Here is a 15333-nt window from a genome sequence, read left to right on the forward strand (position 1 = left end):
TGGCCAGCTTGGAGATCATGAGATATAAGCCATTCTGCAACTGGTAGCACAGATGTGTTCTTTGTCACATATGTGTTTGATTTCTTTGGCAGGTGGTGAAATGGGTTTCTTGGTTAGAATCTTAGACTGTTCACTTTTTCTGCTCTACCTACATGCCTAAACCCATATGCTGTTTGGAACCTTTAACAGCATTTAAGGCTTTTTGTGCTCAATTACTGTTTTTGTTACTGCAGCACTTCAAAAATGGAGTATGGAAGAAAGCCAAAATCAAGAGTATGCAAGTTAGAGAGCTCATGGCTAACTTTAAAACTGGAAAATCTAATCCACAGTTTTTATATCTGCTACATGATAGTTTAATTCACATCCCACTTGTGAGCTGGATACCCAGGAAACATAGGAAGTACTCATGGGAAGTTAGCCTAAGTGACTTGTTAATCATAGCTGAATGAGGAGCTAGAGGACTGACCCCAAGCAACCCCATCGTTATCTCCTCTGCAAGCCCCGCTGCTATCAAAGTTAGCACCTACCTGCAGAGACACCCCCCCCCCCCCCCCCCCCCCCCCCTCAGCCCCAGCCCCTCTGGCTGTAGGGGAGTGTGGAGTGGAAGTGGGGAGGTGCTGGAAAGGTCAGAGCAACAGCAACAGGCTGCTGAGCAGAACTGAAGGAGCTTCGAGCCTTGGCTGCTGGGCTGGAGCACAAAACACAACAGCATCAGGCGACAGACCAGTGGTGGCAGAGTAACCGGGAGTGGAAGCAGGAATCTGAAGTACTTGTGGTCAGCTTGAGCTCTGCAAGGGTCACTGCTCCCTACTCAGATGTGCTTTTCTGCCCTGGAACATTTCACATCTGTTGACTGGCTGCACTCTTAGCACGTTCATCGCAAAGGACCACTTGTTGTGGTAACTTAATCAGTGGCAGGCCACCAAATTCCTTTGACCCTTCAAATGGGATAGTAAAAGACGCAAAACTGACATTTTTTGTACTTAATTACCCTCTTCTAGGGCAGTTGTAATATTCTTGAGAATACAAATGGAATTTGTGCTTATCAGCAATGGTATCTTCTCTGCTGGTTTCAGAAGTTTGGAAGCGAACTTTATCAGAAATTAAAGGTCGATCCCTTTGAAAGAAGGGCTGTTGAAGTCACGAGGGTGCAGACGTTAATCAGACCTGCTTGCTGTTAAGCAGGTTCTGTGTTCCCTGGATAATCAGAAACCTTAGCTGCTGCTCTGTCATTTAGAAAAGCTAGCATGCATTTGCAACTGTAAAGGAAAGAAGCTATTTTTTTCTACAGATGCCTCTAAATAGCATTGGTAATTTCTAAGTGTCTTTTAGCTGGGGCTGAAAACCACAGATTAATGGGCAGCATTCTCTGTAGCGAGGAAATCTGATCCCAGTTACAAGATTAAACTGTGACCCAGTCCCTTTTAGCACCAGACCTTTATTTCAATATCCAAAGAAATTTAGTCAAAGGGCGTGACCAGGTCAGCCAATAAAATGCAGTTTCTTAGTACTGGCTGCAAAAACTGGGTAGCAGTTCCTTCTGCCAGGTGGCACGTTACAGCCCCTTCTCCCACCCCAGGGTGGGACTGTGGGGGCCTGTGACTGCTTCAGCACGTGGGTGCATGGGCAGAGGTGATGGCAATGGCTGGACGGCATCTTCTGATCCCACGGGGGTCTCTTGTCTGTCAAACGTGATGCTGACCAAGAGCTTCATAATCTAAAAATCTTTTTGAGTTGGCCACTACCTTAACATTTTTAACCTTGGATGTTGAAAGGTATATATAATTATTGTTTTGCTGTTTTTATTGTTATTTATTTATTTATTATTTGTTATTAAAAAAAAAAAAAAGAAATCCTTCTCTAAGATGAGAGGCTGGTATCTTTTCACTCTTGTTATCAGTTACCTAAATTTAACAGTTCAACGATTTCAATGTTCATTTTTTTCTTTGTTTTCAGGTAGTTTTTAAAACTTCTAAATTTCTTTGTTGCTTTTGTTGTGGGAGGAAGAATAGAACCGATATGTATACAGGGTCAGCCTCTTTTCCTTGATTATCTTTGCTTTGTAGCTGTGCATAAGAACCTGGGGGAGCTTCAGATTTAGAAGTTTGTTCTGCTTGGTTGGAAGTTTTGATGTTGGCAATGATAATTATAACTCCCTCCTGTTCCTGACATGGAGGGATAAGATGAGCTATGGATTTTGATACTTCAGCTTTAATTGGGGCTGGATGATAGGGCAAGGAAATTGAAGATTACCTTTTCCTGCACTATTGTTTTTCTCTTGTTCATCTTTGTAATTGTTATTTGTTTGCAGCACTTTCAATACCAAATTCTTGGTGATCCTGATTTTGTTGCTTCTTTATAACTGAAATTTTACCTTTTTGGATCCAGATTTCTTTAGTTCTAGTGGGTGGGACAGAGTTCTCTTTGAGAATTGATCAAATAATTTATTTTTTGTTGTTGTTGTTTAAATGTAATGAGTGCTGCTATCTGTTGCAGGCCTGTAATTTGAAGAATTTGGTATGCCTCTCTTACTGGAGTTCATGGAAAGCCCTTTATGGATGGGGAATAGAAGGAGAAGCAGGGGAGTGTGTTTTGCCTGTCACTTGCAGGCTGGAAATATGTACTCTTCCCCAGTTCAGAGGACTGTGTTTCCTATTATTTCTCACCTGATATTTTAGTGTACAGTTGACACAGGGCTCTGTTATTGTTCTCCATCCACTGCCTTAATAAATCCAGGGCCAGCTTCCCATTCTGATTGGGAGATGGCAGTGACAGGAGGGATGCTCCTTTCCATCTGTCTGCTGAGTGCATGTGTGCGCAGGCAGCTCTGCCAGTTTTGATGCCGGATCGGAATGGGGTGTGCCGTCACGGACCTGGATTTGTTCCATCTGTGGCATTTCAGATTTGTATTTGCTTTTCCAAACCATGTTGTCAGCATTAGATTTCAACCCAAATCAGTCTGAATTACTGTTTAAAACATGTATGTTACTTTTCTGCAATCTCTAGTCTGCTTTCCGAGCTTTATAAGAACCCTCTAAATTTAGAAATTTCCTTAGTTCATACTGTTTTATAATTTTATTACTTTTGGTATTTTGTATAATATTTTAAGCACCACAATGAGCAAAAACTAATAGAAATACAACAGAAAAATTGTGTGAAATAATCATAGAAACTGTATGCAGTTGATGATTATTATCTTTCACTTAGTAGATACATACGAAAGAAGAATAGGTAATCAAGGACCATTTTAAAGAATACTGAAAGTAAACTAACTTAATAAGATGGAAAATTGTACATAACTCTAGAGACTTTTTAAGGAGGGTTTCTGAAGTATCTGCAGAATGAACACGAAAATATATTCCGTGCCAGAGGAATGTTTTCCTGGTGCCAGGTCATGTTGTTCACTGTCATGAATAATTAAAAAAAAAACAAAACAAAACTAGATAAGGTTTAAAAAAAAATAAATTTCTTGATTACTTTGTTTTCAGTCAGGGTTTTCTGACTCTGTTTGCCCATTGGCATCCCTTTATTATCTTGGTTTTGAAACCCTTATGATTTCTAGTCGTGGTTTCTCTAAGTAACATATTTAGGCTTATTACAAGATTTAGGATAAAAGGAGAAGTTTACAATAAAGGCCTATTTTCCAATGTCACAGATGACTCCTGTAGTCATGAAACTCTCTATTCTTTTTCCCCATATCTCCACCTCTTTGTGCAAAAAAAATATGAATCCTACCTTTATGAAAAGAGTATTATTATTATTATTTAAGTCCAGCAGGCTTGACATATCCACTAAAAGAAAGGCATCGTGTTTGTGTGAAAAGTGTATGATTTGGGTCATTGTTGGTGATTTGACCTATAATGCAGACCACCTTTGCTTGAGTTGTTAGAGGACATGCTAGGGAAATGATTCACTGCGGAGTGAACCAGCTTTGGGATAGATCAAAACGTGGCCAGAATTTCAGGGGTCTGTGCTAAGGAGAGGAAAAGAGGTGTTTGGAAATGTTGGTTTCCAATGCGGCATTTATATGGGTTTTGCTATACTGGTCACAGGCTGTATTTTTGTTTGTCACCTGTAAAGACCAGCAAATATGTTCCTTTTATTCCAGGCCTAACAGACCAGAAAATCCTGTTGTTTTTTTTTTCCCCTCTGTTTTCCCTCCTGAGCCTTATGTGGCTATGACAGTCTCTTCAACCAGCCCAAAGAATTTGGATTTCAGGTCAAATGACTGCCATTTTGCAGGCATGGGTAGTTCTCTGGTCATACCTCTTTTTTTTTTTCAGGAGATAGTCCTAACTGAACCATTTCCCTCCCTAACCCTCTCCCTTTCTCACTGAACAGCTTACTTTTTGCCTTGGGTGTCTTGGGGGAGTCACTGCTAGTACAAGTCTGGCTCTCTTTCAGTCCTCTCTTAGTGTCCTCCCCAGCACAGCTGGATCTAGGGACTCGCTTCCTCCAGTTAGTCATCTCCAATGGACATGTGTAACCAGTCTGGGCAATTGCAGGTGTTGAAGAGTGTGATTTATAATATGGCTGTTTTTCCAATAGCATCTGACTTCAGCCTGAAGAGAGAGGTAAGTGGAGAAAGCATAGATCTTAGCTGAAATGGAGTAGGCTGCTCTTTTCCAAGCATACTGTGTTTATTATGTGGGATAACTCAGCTAAAAGGATCTGGAAACTTTCAGAAATAAAATGTGGCATTTAATGGTTATACTACTTATTGCTTTCTGGAGCAGTAGTAAGCTCACACCCTTTCACTTGTTGATAGATGAACCAGCTGAGCTTCAGGGAGTTGGAAGGGCTGGTCCGCAAGAGCAAAAGGCCTCACTGAATTTGGACAGCCTGTGTTTGTTCCCAGGGCTGGGCTGTATACCTGGCAAAGAGTAGATCTCCCAAAGTAGCTGGAGTTTGGGGGTGGGGGAAAGGTTTCACTGCACTGTGAAATGAAAATGTACTGAAATGAGGAAAAAAATTAGTATAATAGATAGCACTCAAGATCACTCTGGACATTTTTGTCTTCACTAACAAATGATGAGCAAATCAGTCGTTAGCCCAAGGGCTGGGTTGTGGCCAGGACTGGAGATTGCCACACAAGTGACTTGTGTAACTTAACGGCAGGTGCAGGCCAAGCATTTTTTCTCTTTCCCCTCTTAAGCACTAAAGAGCTGAGGTGACATGCTTGCTATTAATATCGCTGTGTAACAGGGTACATAAAAAAAAGATAAGCATCTTAAGGGAAGGGAGTGCAAATGTTACTTGTTCAATGCAAGGTGTCAAAATATGTGACTAACAAAGAATGGAAAGTCTCTGTGAAGAATGTTAATAGGTTTTCTGTTTTCTCATTTCCATTTAAAAGTTATTCATAATACTCCATGCAGAAAGCACTGTAAGTGGCAGCAATTTTTCTGTGTTTACTAAAGAGCTGCATGGTAGTTTAATAAGTCTCAGTCAACATTCAATCTTAGGTGCTGAGGTTTAACCCTTTAACACTTTGACTTACCTGGAAGAAAGAGATCTCTGGTCTGTGCTCCGGAATGGAAGGAAACCAAAATGGCAGAACTGTGATAATAATTGTGTCAGTATCCAACATACTGAAGTCAGACAGTGTTGCAGATGTTAGGCTCTAGGTGGCCTCTTGTGATTTTGTGGAAATGGATTTCACTTCTCCTTCTACAGCCTGACTCAAGGTACAGACTGACAAGATGCCCTGGGATTATCTGTATGCTTGCTGCGAAGGGCAGTCTTTGGTCTAACTGTGGTTTTCACAGAATTGTATGGGTTGGAAGGGACCTCCAGAGATCATCGGGTCCAACCCCCCTGCCAAAGAAGCTTCCCTAGAGCAGGCTGCTCAGGTAGGCATCCAGACAGGCCTTGAATATCTCCAGAGAAGGAGACTCCACAACCTCCCTGGGCAGCCTGTTCAGTGCTCCGTCACCCTCACCGTGAAGAAGTTCTTCCTCATGATGGTGCGGAACTTCCTGTGCTCCATCTTGTGGCCATTACCCCTTGTCCTGTCCCTACAAACCACTGAAAAGAGGTTGGCCAAATCCTTCTGTTTCTCACCCTTAAGATATTTGTAAACATTGATGAGATCCCCTCTCAGTCTTCTTTTCTTCAGGTCTCTCAGCCTTTCCTCATAGGGAAGGTGCTCCAAGTCCAGGCCCCATACCGTCTTTGTTGCCCTCCGCTGGACTCTTTCCAGGAGACCCCTGTGTTGTTTTTTTTTTTTTTTTTTGGTCATTCTTTGAGCTGGTTTGCTTGTGAAGCATCACAGTTGACTCTGAGGGACAGAAAAAGTGAGGGTGAAGGGGGAGTGGGTCCCACCATGCCAGCAGCAATAAGCTCTTTGTTTAGCTTGGCTGCCTTGGTTGACCATGCAGCAAACCTAGGTGGAATTCAGCAAAGGAAGACTGCTGGTATCCCCTCTATTCCCTGTCACTGAAAGCCATGGAGTAACTCAGAGAATAATCTTCAGAATAGTTTACTGTGAGCAAGACCTTGTGTTTTCCATAACCTTGGTCCAGGCAACGACTGAAATCTTCAGCTGAAGCTTTTGCAAAGTATTCATTCTGCGGTAGCCATGAGAGGCTGCAATCCAAGTGGGTGAAAACAGGATCTTAGTGTGTGAGGTGTCAGACAGCCTTGGAAGCAGGCAGTACCATCTCATGGACTCAGCAGAGCATAGGTGAGAGGGGAGGTGGGCATGGGGAGAGGGACGGAGGGAGGAATAAAGAGGGGAGAGGATAAAGAGGAGCATGTGTGGTAGAGGGAGAATAAAGAAAATGATGAAAAAGAACAGAAACGGAGTTGAAATAAGAAACTCTGGCATGCTTTCTATATTCCTTTAGAATTTTATAAGGATGATGTGGTAAATAATGAATGATAAAGAAAAAAAAAGTTCACAAAAATCTTTTTTCTGATTGCACTGCAATGCCTCAGGGATTCTGCTTATTTCACCAAGATCCCAAGATCATTTTGGTTGTTCAGCTAAAGCAAATTTCTGCAACCTGAACTGGATGCTAAGGTGATTGTGTCCTGTGCCAAATATTGATAGCATCCTAAGAGGAAGCAGTGTTAGCCAGTGTTTATAGCAGCATTATAGTTTTGACTTCTGTTGTAATAATTATTATTCACTGTTGAGCCAATTGCTGTTGCACCAGATGGCAAAAGTGATCACACACTGACTCTACTTTGCCTTGTCTGAAAGTTCTCAGTATCCAGCAGTGTCCACAAAAAATTGTAATCCACTTATTACTGAGCACTTCTGGAGATTTGGCTGCTTTATTCAGGTACTTAAACGAGAGAAAAGTTCCAAAAAATCTAATTAGATTTTTCTATCTGCATGTACTGTATCCTATAAACTTGCAGTACAGCCAAGTTTGATCTGTAGGTGCATTATGGAAACTCATGTTAGCTGTTGTGTGTACACACACACACCCCACCTGGCCATAGTTTTATTAACATGTGATGTATGCACATGATTCTGTTTCATTCTGAATCTAGTACACATGGAGGAAGAGCAAAAGAAATTTTGTTCACAGGTAAAATCTTTGCCGTGTGAAGAGAGATGGACAGCAAAAATTTAATTTGATTATTGTCCAACCTCCTTGTTCAAATTCTAGCCATTTTATTATATCATGCAAGAGGGAGGACATGTTGCAGTGCTGCAAAAGGTGCTTTAGTATATCAAAAAAATATATCAAAATCTTGAAACAGACTGGTCAATGTAAAATTCCACTGAGGTTTTCTTCTCTATTTTTAAGTAAAGTGTAGGCTTCTGCTTTATTTTTAATGGAGGTTTGTACAAAATATCAATCTTTCAGTTCGCATCTCTACGTGTAAATTCAGGACAGCTGTCTGACACTGAAGCCAAATGACACAGTGCATCCTGCACTGTTAGCGTTAAACTTTCCAGTCTTCAGAAAGGGGGGTGGTATGCAGGCTGTCTGCATGTGGTATTTCCCAGTTACTGCTGGCTCCTGGAGCATGCGCAGGAAGTGTTGGGATGAATGATAGTCAGCTCTGAAAACTGTGCTGGGGGTCATTCTAACAAACATTACGGATAATGAAATTTCCAGTGCCTGGGAATATTTATCGGTACTATTTAATCAACTTGTTTGATGTTGCCTTAGTGTCTTCTAACAGAGTGCATACAGCTAGGTAAGAATGTTAGTGGAAAATGATGATGATGTTCTGATGGCAATAAAATCGCCAGTGGTACTGATGGCACTTTCATGTAATGAGGTGCTACTTGTGGATGAATTCGTTTGTGTTCCATGTTGACCTTTTTGCTGTCTGGTTTTAGGTCCATTTTTTAAATATATTGGTTTGGCATGCACTCATGTGACATTTGTACTCTGCAAAACCTTCTAATGGAACTGGGTTCGAGGTGTGACTGAATCCTCTGCCAGGTGTTGGTGGTGCCTTTTAAATGAAACCAAGCTGTAGCCTGTAGCTAGACCAGCATCCCTCTAAATGGCTAGCCAGGAGGTGTACACAGCGTGTTTACACAAGATAATTTTATAACAAAGCCGATTATGCTTCACAGGACTGTTCTACCTATGTGTTTGAATTAAAATTAAGCTTTTAAAATTCTTTATTGAAGTGTATGAAAGAGTGTGATCAAATCTGCAGTGTATCTGCTTGGTTAAGGTGGAGGGAAACTTGCTGGACAGCATGTTTATCTAGCTGAAGCCCTAGCAGGAGCTGATGGCCTAGAGACACAAGCCTGTACGTGAGGAAGCTCTGTTGGACATCCCCTTAACCTAGCAAGAAGAAAGTGAGGAAGCTTTGAGTGTCTGTGCCTTTTGGGAACAGGGTGCATAGTAGGTCTCAGAGGGAGAGCTTGGGATTCTGCTTAGATGAAGGGGTGCGATATGAAAGAGAGGGAGGACTGTTGAATTGGCCTTCTTTCATCAGAAGGAGCAGATGTTGGAAGAAAGGTGCAGTCAGATGCTCTGTTTAGAAGTGCTAAGTTTTTACTGAACTGGCTATGGCCTCTGCTGTCTATATGTGTTGGTTTTGTTAAACAGGTAGTGAGGAAAAAAGCTAATGGAGGCCAGTGATATCAGGTGGGCTTTGAGACTGTGGTTTTGTTTTTAAACCATCCCCAGAACAGCTTTAGAAAAGTTTCCGCAACAATATTTAAAGATAAAATTGATTAAGACTTTTAGAAACATGTGTACTGTAACAAACAGATGTGCTTAACTGAGCAAAATCCAAGCAGGTATGCATTTTAACCAGTATATTAGTATTGTGACTTTTTATATCTATGCTGAGTTTGTCTGAATGGCAATCATAAGAAGAGAGTCCTGTCGCTAAACTCTGTCTCCAGGGACTCTGCTTGCACATTTTGGAGCTGTCTCCAGGCCACCCATGCAATCAATATTTACTATAATTACAAATGAAATGAGGGAGTCTTAAAGTGGTGGGTGCATTTAATAACACATTATAATAGCAGAGCAATGAAATTGAGGATTAATCAAAACTTTCCAAACTGGTGCTGAATTGATTTGGTGATTTGTATTTGGTTTAGTGCTGTATGCCTGTTGACAATAAGTTATTTAAAAAATTGCACTGCAATTTCCTCTTAATTGCACATGGTATGCTTCAGGGTGACAGTGAAGATATTAAAATATGAGTAACAGATGTGATGTCTGCTAATGGAGCATCACAACCCATATATTTTCCCTATCCTGTTATTTATTTATCTGCAGATGAAGCCTCTGCCTTTTAAAAAAAAAAAAAAAACCAAAAAAAAAAAAACAGCAAACCAAAAACAACAACAACAAAATGCTTCCTATGAAGTTTTTGTTTTTCCAGAGGGCTGAATAGGTCACCTTTGCCTCATAAATCAGTAAGTGAAGAATAGACCAGTAAAATCATTATGTACCATAATGTTATTGTTACTGCAGGATTATTAAGCTCCAGTCTGGCCTTCAGAATTTGAAATATTCAGTGCTGTGTTTGGGCTCTGACGTAAGGACTGAGGGAGGTAACAAATGCTTTTGTGTCCATGCCTGTGAGCTCAGTAGGGGATCCAAGTGTGGCCAGGTAAAGTTGCTCCTATGTTTGGGTAACCCTAGGGAAATCCTGTTTCCACAGGCATGGTTCTTCTTGTATCTAGAGACAGCATGCACACACCTACATGTTCTGTATGCTGACTTCTTATGCTGCTGGTGACACCTTTGCCCTGCCTCCTCTTAAATGTTCTGTGCAGGCATTGTCTGTCTTGTGTGGGATGGCAGGGCACTTGAAGGAAGCTAGAGTTCTTGAGGTTTCTCTAAGAGCAGATACTAATTTTGGAGATGCAGTGATAAGGAGGTACTAAGCATGCTTCTCAGCTACTTCTCTTGCAGCCTCTTAGCCTTTCTCTGGAGAAGAGTGGTGTCTTTGTTAAAGCCTTTGAAAATACATAGACATTTCTTTAACTCATTGCTAAATCAACTTGAATTAAAATTTCTTTTAAGAAAAATTGCATGTTATTGCTCAGGAGTAAGTATGACTAACTTGAAGCCTTCTCCTTTCCCTTCATCCCCAAGTTAGCTTCACAAAGGAAGAAGAAATACCCAACAACCAAATAATAAAATATATATTAAATATACATATATGTATATTTACCAAGAACTGTTTCATGCCTATTTAATTCTTTCAATGTCTGTCAAAAAAGTTCAAAGAAAACCACCCCAATAATAAAAAAAACACCCTGTTTAATAAAACCTTGCTATGAGAGAAAAACTTTGATAAAAGCATAGGAAATGTAAGCCCCTTTGATTTCCATTTCCTCTTAGTTTTTTCTATAAGTCTGAGAATGGAAAAAGTCATCGAAGCCGTATATCTAATCCTTGTTGTGATGTGCTAGTATCCTTTAAGATCAATTTCTTATTCTAAATATAGCAATCTTCTCTACCACTTCCACTGATGCTTAGAATAGCAGCCCAACAGAAGCTATTGGTGAGAAGTTGTTCTCAGTTTGTGACAAGTATCCTTGGTCTGTCACGTTCTTGCACCAGCTCCGTGGTGCTTGTAACTTCTCACCAATAACACATTTTTAATAGTTCAATTTAGTCATTCTTTTGTGTTTCCAAAGAGGTAGAGTGTAACTTTCTGAATAGTTTTTTTGTTTTTGTTTGTTTTCTCCCCACAAAGATGTGTTGCAAAATGTTGTCCTTTCTTGTGTTAATCATTCTGTTTAATTCCTATTATTTTTAAGACATCATCCTTCTTTTCTGACTTATTTCCTTTCAAGCTTTACTGCTCAAGTTATCTTACCAGTTTCTTCACGAAACCTTCATGTGCCCTTGTGACTCCACACAATACAATACATATTGCATGAAATAAGGGTGAACTGAATATATGCCAGCAGGTACTACAGAAGTAGATCTACACAGCTACTTGTCTACAATTACTGTTCACCAAAAAGACATTTGCTACCCCCGCAGATGAAAAATAACCAGGTGCTACTTTTTCATTGCAATGATCTCCCACACCATCCTGCCTGAGGTGGAAAGGACAATGGTATGTCATATGCCACTTGTGTAATTGTTTGGATTGTCAGGTTGCCTCCATTATCCTCTGAGAACACATCTAAGTACTCAGAATGAGGAGAGGGGCACACTAGGCTAATATCCTGGCTCAGGATAGTCCAATGATTACATGATTCTGATCACAGATGAGTTTTGGGGGACCCTTCCCACCTGTTGTAGACCAAAGTAACATAACAGCTGCCAGTTTTTTGCGGATGCATAGAATGATGTGAGTTGCTTCCACTCCTGGTCTTTGAGTGTTTGGGCAGGTCAGGGTTGGTGCCTGGGTATCCATTGGTGTTGGTATATAATGTATGGAAAGCACAATGCCCATTGGATCATGCTGACCAACTTTAGTGTGTTTCATGGGATGTGTTGCATGTGATGGGACAGGTGCAGACACATCAGCTTTATCTACCTGCAAGACCTCTGTCTCTGCTACAAAGCCTGTGACTTATATAGTTGTGCTGAAAGATGGAAAGGTGTGGTTGGATACCAATAGATTTTTTTCAAGGAAGGGCCTTTAGACCGTTACAGTGGAACCCAACCTATTTGGCTTTCTGTAGTGCTGGTCATAGTTTTGCAGTATTGATACAGTTTAACGCAGTTATAACTTCCTGGAGAGGTTGTGGAGTTTCCTTCCTTCCTTCCAGGTCTTCGAAAGCTGCTTGGACATGTTCTCAGGCAGCCTGCTATAGGTGGACCATCATGCTTGAGCAGGTGGGTTGGATCAAATGACCTCCAGAGGTTCCTTCCAACCTCAACCATTCAATGGTCCTGTGATAACTTTGATAGTGCAGCTTCATCTTAAGCAGAAGGCATGAAGTTGCTATACTGGTAAGGCACTCTTAATATAGAGGTGACCTGTAATAATTTTGCTCATGGTACGTTGTATTATGCCCATTTATGCTTTGCTATCTGTATTGCATGGCAGTAGCTGATTTCTTTTAGCAAGAATTTAGGCACAGAGGGAGGATATTGTATAGAAAGCAGTTGTCTGTATGTTCACTGAGCAGAGGTTTAACAAAGCTTCTCATGCTGACAGTCTGGTATTTTTGTTGCCAGTTGTTATTATATATATACATATAAAAATATAAGGTGCCTATAGGTGAGATATACTGAGGAATTCTCACTCTGTGTGAGCTTATTATACTTCTGAGGATGTAAAAAGTATTTCTTAAAGATTTTTATATTTGGCAGCTGTGTGACAAGTGTGATTCATTAAGGTGAAAATCAGTATCTTTTTTATCACTGATAAAACTGTTCTAAAAACAAACTTTTTAACTTAGGTGTAAAAATAAAACAGAAATATCTGTTTTGATGAATCAAGCAATTTTCACTTCCATTCTTTGAAGTGCTTTTCAGCCCCATGCATAGGCTTAGGAGGAGAGCCTTGCCAAAATGTACTGTTGCTAGTTCTTGCCTTCTGTAATGTCACTGGGATTCTAAGTAAAGCTGGTCCTAAACTGACGAGCCTTTTTTGTTTTGTTTTTGAAATGGACAATGAAAATAACAACATGTAGGTAGTAGTTATGATCTGCAAGTAGTAATTATGACCTTAAAATAGTGTTTACGGTAGAAGCAAATTGTCCTTGACAGTCCAGCTGCTTTTCTCGTAAAACTTTCTGTTGAGTTCTCTGGGTGTGGGAGATGAATGAGTTGTGAACGTTGCAGTTTGTGTCCTTGAAGGCTGTCTAGGTGTGACTCTGTCTGGAAGAATAACAAGAGGTGTCACAGTGCTTAACCCCCAGCTCTCATCCCCACTTTTGCTTGCTACTGGGCGGGCTGGCCACGTCCTCCAGCTGTATCAGACTGGCCAATGACTTCAGGGGTGGAGGGTAAGGAGGTGCAAGGGATGGACCTGACCATAGCCACTTCCTAGTTGCTTTTTCCTTGACTGAAATGCTTATTGCTTTGTTTCTATAATCGGTTTCTGTTTTGTGCTGCATAAAACATTCACATCTGCTGTTTTATGGAGGGGTCTGTTCAGTGTAATTTCGTGCCATGATGGGGGCATGGAGCTTGGCGCTGAGTGAGGGACTTGTGTGGCCCTGTGAAAGCTTCGTGTGACTGATATATACACAGAGACAGGAGCAAAGCAGATTTTAGCTTCTTTTATGACATCCAGGAATTGCTCATCTAGCTAGTTTTAAAGAAAACAGTTTTCTAATGGGAAAATAAAAGTTCAGTTCAAATAACTGTGCATTCCTGAGTTACATAGATAAGGTTTTTTCTCCAACTTGAAGTGAAACCGAACTTTCTGTTGCATCATGCATTTCAGTGCTAGTGTGTATAGTACTTATTATATTCATGTATATCCAAAATAAGACACCTAAATTAACTGCTAAAACCTGATTTGGGAGAAGTTTTGGCTATAAAATACCATGCTAACTACTCAGTCATTTCACTCTCTTTATAAATCAAGAACCAATATTGTTCTTCTTTTCCCAGAATACAACCAATGCAATCATTTTTCTTCATACTTACCTAAATATTTGCTTATTCTTATCATACAAAGATAAAAGGAAAACCTTAAGTGCTCACTGTGCAACAGGCTAGTTGAAAAGAGGACATTATTCAGACATTTTCTAATAGGAATATACATTTATTTATTTTATAAAGGAAAAACAAAATGAGGTGATTAAAGCTTTTTTTTTTTTTTTAAAGGGGAAAAGGATTTTTCACATCCACAAATCCTTTTATATGCGTGTTTTTCTTGATGGCTCATAATAATCCCATCTGTCAAAAATTGCCCCTTAACATAAAAGTAGTCTCATTTTGTAGCCTTTAAGGGGAAAACTATTTCGAATAGTAAAATACTTCCAGAAATAAGAAGCATGGGGACTGGGAATGTGACAGTATAATAATTTATTGAAGTAATATTTTGTTGGCGAGAGGAATAAAGAAATACTTTATTGGATACGTCTAGTTAACAAGACCAATCTAGTTTATCTAGAAGTATGTCCTTGAAGCAGAAAGACTTTGAGGTTTTACTCCTTTCTTTTTCGTATGTGGTTCACAGAGAAGGCATTTTAACACCCCATATATGTGCAAATTGTCCCCAAATGAAAATTATATTCTATTACATTCAAAGTAGTACCTTGTCCGTTCTGCTTGACTTTATAGGGCAAAAAAAAATTAGAAAAGGTGGATCTCATGATTGTCATGAAACATGTTAGTGAAAACAGATGAAAAAAAAAAGACGTTGAAATGTTTAGAGAAGAACTGAGTAATCAGATTTGGCTTCGGTTGTGTTACTGATGTCTCAGGACCCTCGGCACAGCTTCTTTATGTATAAATTATTCTGTCTAATCTGTTTAGTTTTTATGTCGTCTCTAATCATAATATTTGAGCACCAGTGGATAAGCACACATTAATAAAATCAAAATAGTTGTAAAGATGGTTCTCAGTAACAGGCTGTTGTTGTTGTTGTTTTAATTTATTTTAAAGTCCAAGTCATGTTGAGGTGCCAAATACTAATTCCATGGGTACTACGTCCTCGTGTAGGACTGCTCTGTAGCTGGGAAGTGTGACTGACATGCACACAGATGTTCCCAGGCTAGTTTTCATATATCTATTTCAGGTTGGAAACACTGGGGACTTGAGCTTCACCCCTACTTTAGATTTGTACGTGATCAGGTTCATGCCTGTGCTGCTATTGATACCTGTGCTGAGTAGAGCTATACTGGTATCTGCAGCACAGATAAGCTCTGAAAGGAAAATTCAGGGAAATACTGCCCTAACCAAGCTGATTAGGGGTTTCCAATGGCAAATTGTTTGCAGCAGCATACAGAAAGGAGAGAGGAAT

At 40.1% G+C, this 15333-nt stretch overlaps 1 protein-coding gene across 6 annotated transcripts in view; it reads left to right on the forward strand.

Annotated features, from left to right (window-relative positions):
• The window catches only part of SEMA5A (semaphorin 5A), a 336661-nt gene that overhangs the window by 28303 nt on the left and 293025 nt on the right, over positions 1-15333 (forward strand). The window contains exon 1 of one of the 6 annotated variants that reach the window (XM_013182028.3): positions 1565-1775. The exons of the other annotated variants lie outside the window; for them this stretch is intronic. The gene's annotated coding sequence lies outside the window, so the exon portion shown is untranslated. Of the gene's footprint in view, positions 1-1564; positions 1776-15333 lie in introns of those variants that run through there. 6 annotated transcript variants of the gene reach the window in all.

This window comes from Anser cygnoides, chromosome 2, assembly GCF_040182565.1.
Source record: "Anser cygnoides isolate HZ-2024a breed goose chromosome 2, Taihu_goose_T2T_genome, whole genome shotgun sequence".
NCBI lineage: Eukaryota > Metazoa > Chordata > Aves > Anseriformes > Anatidae > Anser > Anser cygnoides.